Raw genomic sequence first — 4,975 nt, 5'->3', positions numbered from 1 at the left:
CATAGCTTGGGTACTAGAAGTTGCTGATCGTATCATTCGGGCAGAACCTGGGTCCCTTAGTATTATGTATAGCGCAGCTCCCTCAAAGTTCTTTTGCTAGTTTTGTTCCGATCGATGAAGGAAACTCGGTAGCGCGCGGATTCGTTTTCCTATTTCACTGGGATCGGTCCTAAGGCGCGTGCTTCAATATTGTCTTGATTGGCAGTCGCTCTTCTGTATTTTGAATCTTCAGAGAGACCCTTAGAGTTCTGTCCTGAATGGGAGGGTTGTTGTGACATTAAGGCCATATGGATTGTCCTCTTCATAATTATCTTGCTTCTTACCTTTATTCTCCCTAATCTCCTTTAAATTTTCTTCAATTCGATAGCGAACATCAGCAGGCACCTTTTTGCAACTTATTGCACCCTTTCTTTTCAGCAAGATGTTGTTTCATTCTATGAAGCCCTCCACCAGCAAATTTTTTTACACTATATAAACATTTTAAGTAAACTTTTCCATCTAGGAGCTTGACCTCAGCACAATGCTCCCATATAGGATCTGTCTTTGATCTAATAAATTGTATTGATGCAGTAGTTGAAGTATTTTCAGATGTCATTTTCTCCAAGGCAAAATTTAGATTTGTCATTAAGAGACCTAATCAATATATAAAGTATAAACAAAGAAGAGTAAACAAAAATCTAATGTGAGCCATGTGAACAGCACAATAGAAGATCTCTTATGCTTTGTAGACAGAAAGAAAGAAAAGGAATGGAGAGGTCATACGAATTACATAACAGTTTTTCTGAGGAAACGCAGGAACATAAGATATGGCAATGAATGATGTCTGAAATATGTTAAGATATCAAGTATCAACTAATTGATGCATTCCATTCCAGTGGTCAGTCTCAAATTGGCTATCAAGTATCAATGAATTGATGCATTGTCAATGAATGCTTGTAGGCAGCTTAAAATCCATTACACAATCATTATATGCAGGCATATATAGCATTCAATCAAATCAAATCTTCAATAGATAAGGAATTTGAACTTTTAAGGAATTGAAAATTTGAAATACATAAAGATTAAAACTTACTTAGACTGTTAGACAATGAAGTAGAACTGGACCAGATGAAGAAGAAGATCAAAAAATTCAAAACTCTAACTAAACGGGAAGGATAAAGAAAACGATCACAACTGAGATTAGATGCTCTGCCTTGTCACTCTGTGTCTGTGGTTCAGTCCGTCAAGGTCAATGGCTTCTTGACTTCGATACGTTCCATGGTCGAGGAAGAGGATAGCTCGGTGAGGATGAGGAAGAGGAGGATAAGATCAGTCGTGGGCTGTGGCTACTCTTGTTGACGTCAATCGATAGGGAAAGATGAAGGAAATGGCGCCCCGCACTGCTAAAGTCATAAAGAATGGAAGGAGAGGAGGACGAATTAGTAAAGTCATAGTGGCAGAAGAGCTTGAAATCAAAGCTTAAAGATAAAATCAAAGCTCAAAGAGATAAAGACAAAGCTGAAAGCTAGAAATGCTTGCTTTGGTCGACATCGCTTGCATCGCCGTACTGCCAAAGTCACAGAGAATAGGAGGACCGGAAGAGAGGAGCAGCGAATTAGCGAAGTCACAGTAGGAAGCTTGAAATCAAAGCTCAAAGAAAAAGTGGGAAGCTTGGAAATGGAATCAGCGAATCGCAGCTCAAAGAGATAAAGCAGAGATCTGAAAGTGAAGCCAGAAATACGTACGCTAAACCTAATTGAGTCTGCGGTTTGCCTCTCTTTTCTTTATTTTAGGGCTAAAAATCTCAAATATATGGGGGAAAAAATTCAACCATCCGGCTTTTAAAAACTAGACCCGGTTCCTGGCTCAAATCCAGTTCGCGGCTTAACTGATGGTTTTGGCTGGCTCAACCCGGCTCAACATCTCACACGATTTTTCCCTTCTGGCCGAACCAAAATGTGGATCGGTCAACGGTCAAACCGATTCGATTTTAAAATCATTGGTGAATAGTAATTCACTATAGAAAAACCACTTCCTACAGCCAATGGACACCACCTGCTGTAGAAAGTCAACAGCGGGTGGACACCAGTCGCTGTAGAAAGTTGTTTTTCTACAGCGGGTGGTGAGCACCCGCTGTAGAAAAGAGTTTAAATTTTTTCCTCCCACTCATTTTTTCTTCAGCTATGTTTCTACAGCCGGTGGAGAGCCCCCATTGTAGAAAGTGGTTTTTCTACAATGGGGGGACTATTTACCCGTTGTAGAAAAGATTTTAATTTTTGTTCCTCCTACTAATTTTTCTTAAACTATGTCTCCTCCCCTCATTTCCTCCTCTTTACGCTTCAGAAGTGCTCTCCTTCCTCCTCTTCCTTGAGCTGATCGATTGCCCCTCTCCTTCCTCCTCTCCGGCGAGCGCTATCCCTTCCCCCTTCTCGCTCCGCCAACCCCCCCATCCCCTACCACACCCCCTCCCCCTTCAATCCCCTTCTCGCTCCTGCTCCCCCCTCCCCTTCCCCTTTTCCCGCGGCCCCCTCCCCCTCTCCCTGCACACCCCCTCCCCATCCCCCTCCCCTTGCCCTGCCCCCTCTCCCTCTTTCTCTACCGCTCCACCCCTCCCCCTTTTGCTACTATTCCTTTCGCTTCCCCTCCCCCTACCTCTACCGCCTCTTCCTCTCCTCCTCCTACCACCTGCTCCTCCTCTTGTTACTGCTGCCCTTGATTGATCATGTATGCCTCTTAATTTTTGTAAAGATAATTTTTTATTTGATTGTATTTTTTTGTTAATTTTTTTTAATTTATTAGGCTGATCTGATATGTGTGTGTGTATATATATGTGATGATATTGATATTGATTATTATTGGAGTACTGTTAGTGGCTTCATAAAACCTTAAGTTATTGCATGTGATCATTAATTTGATTTAAAATTATCAATTTTCTCTATTAAAATTTTTTAAAAAGTTTTAGGAGGTTCAATTTTTAGGGAAGACTCTGCCGAAATTTTTTAAAATTCATTCTTTTTCCTAAGTTTAAATTTAATGCTATTGATATTGATTATTGTCGGAAAGTACTGTTAGTAGCTTCACAACGCTTAGGTTGTTACATGTGATCATTAATTTGGTTTAAAATTATCAATTTTCTCTACTAAAAATTTCTAAAAGTCTTGAGAGGTCCAATTTTTAGGGAGAGACTCTGCCCAAATTTTTTAAAATTCATTCTTTCCCCTGAATGCTTAAATTTAGTTTTTAAGAAGGCCTCATCAAGTTATTTGCATGTGGTCATTTATTTAGGAATTTAGATTTTGAAATAGTTTGAAGGTAATAACATTAGTTATATTCTTTAGGAGTTGATATATGGTTCATAGTTAGATGAATGCTAGACGAACGAGTGATGAGTATGATAATGGGTGTGAAAAGAATTTTTAAAAATTTACTAAGAAAAATGCTGTTGACAATAGTGTAAGGTTCTATCCTCCTTGTGTTAATTGCTTGAATGAGAGGAGATTAGGTGCTGTCGAAATAAGAGAGCACTTGATTTGTGATGGGATTTGCAAGAATTATATGGTACAGATTTGGCATAGTGAACAATTGAAAAAATTATAGTAACACGTCTCAATATGTAGAAGTTGATCATCTGGATGATGAAATAGATATGAATGAAGATCGGTTGGAGGACATGATCTGTAATGTTAGGGAAGAAGCTTTTGAACGAGCACATGTGTATGATAACTGTGCATTGACGCAGAGAAGCCTCTATACTCAAGTTATACTGATTTTAGTTTGTCATCTGGGTGTTTAAAACTGGTTACCTTAAAGGCACGAGCGCTGGGTGGAGCGACCAAAGTTTTATTTGGTTGCTAAAGTTACTTCAAATAATGTTGTCAAAAGGTAATGTACACTACCCAATTGTTATTATGATGCTAAGAAGATGTTATGTCCAATGGGTATGAAGTATAAAAAATACATGCATGCTCTAATGATTGTGTGTTATACAAAAAAGAGCTTGAAAGGGAGGAGAAGTGTCCGAAATGTGAGGCACCACGATACAAAGAGAAGGGAGTTCCTGCAATGGTCTTATGGTATCTTCCAATTATACCAAGGTTCAAGCACTTGTTTACAAATACTAATAATGCAAAGAACTTAATGTAGCATGCAAATGAGAGGATATCAAATGAAAAACTTTGACATCTAGCCGATTCTCCTCAGTGGAAGAAAAATTGATCAATTGTTTCTTGAATTTGGCAATGAGCCAAGCAAGAAACCTGATAGAGTGAATCCTTATAGTAGTCTCAGTAGTATACATAGTTCATGGCCTGTTCTTTTAGTGATTTACAACCTATCACCTTGGCTATGCATGAAATGAAAGTACATGATGCTATCCATGTTGATTTCAGGACCAAAACAACCTGAAAATGATATTGATATTTACCTAGGACCTCTATTTGACGACTTGAAAGTGTTGTGGGAGGTAAGTGTGGAAGTGTTTGATGTAAATCGAAAGAAAGAAAAAATTTTAAGTTACATGCTATGATCTTTTGTACCATAAATGATTTTCCTACATATAGGAATTTGTCGGCTATAGTGTGAAAGGTCATATAAAGCTTGTCCAATGTGTGAAGAAAGCACAAACTATCATCAACTTTAACATGGAAGGAAGATAATCTACCTTGGCTATCAAAGGTTTCTAAAATGAGATCACCCTTATCGTAAATTAAAGAAAAGCTTTTTCGTGGTCACTAAGAGCACAATCATACTCCAGATGCTTAACTGGGGATCAAGTATTTGAATGGGGGAAAAGACATCAATATTGTCTTTGGTAAGACTAAAACGAGCATTGGTGCAAAAAACATATGGAAAAAAAGGTATATCTTTTTTGACCTTTCATATTGGCACAATCTTGAAGTGAGGCACTGTATTGATGTTATGCACGTGGAGAAAAACATGTCTGATAGTATTATTAGAATGCTTTTAAACATACCAGGTAAGACCAAGGACGGTGTGA

The sequence above is a fragment of the Prosopis cineraria genome, unplaced genomic scaffold (genome assembly GCF_029017545.1).
Source record: "Prosopis cineraria cultivar Desert tree isolate PC_DT_omini unplaced genomic scaffold, ASM2901754v1 PC8, whole genome shotgun sequence".
In the NCBI taxonomy this organism is placed as follows: Eukaryota; Viridiplantae; Streptophyta; class Magnoliopsida; order Fabales; family Fabaceae; genus Prosopis; species Prosopis cineraria.
The sequence above is the reverse complement of the archived record's forward strand: the minus strand, read 5'-3'. Positions refer to the sequence as shown.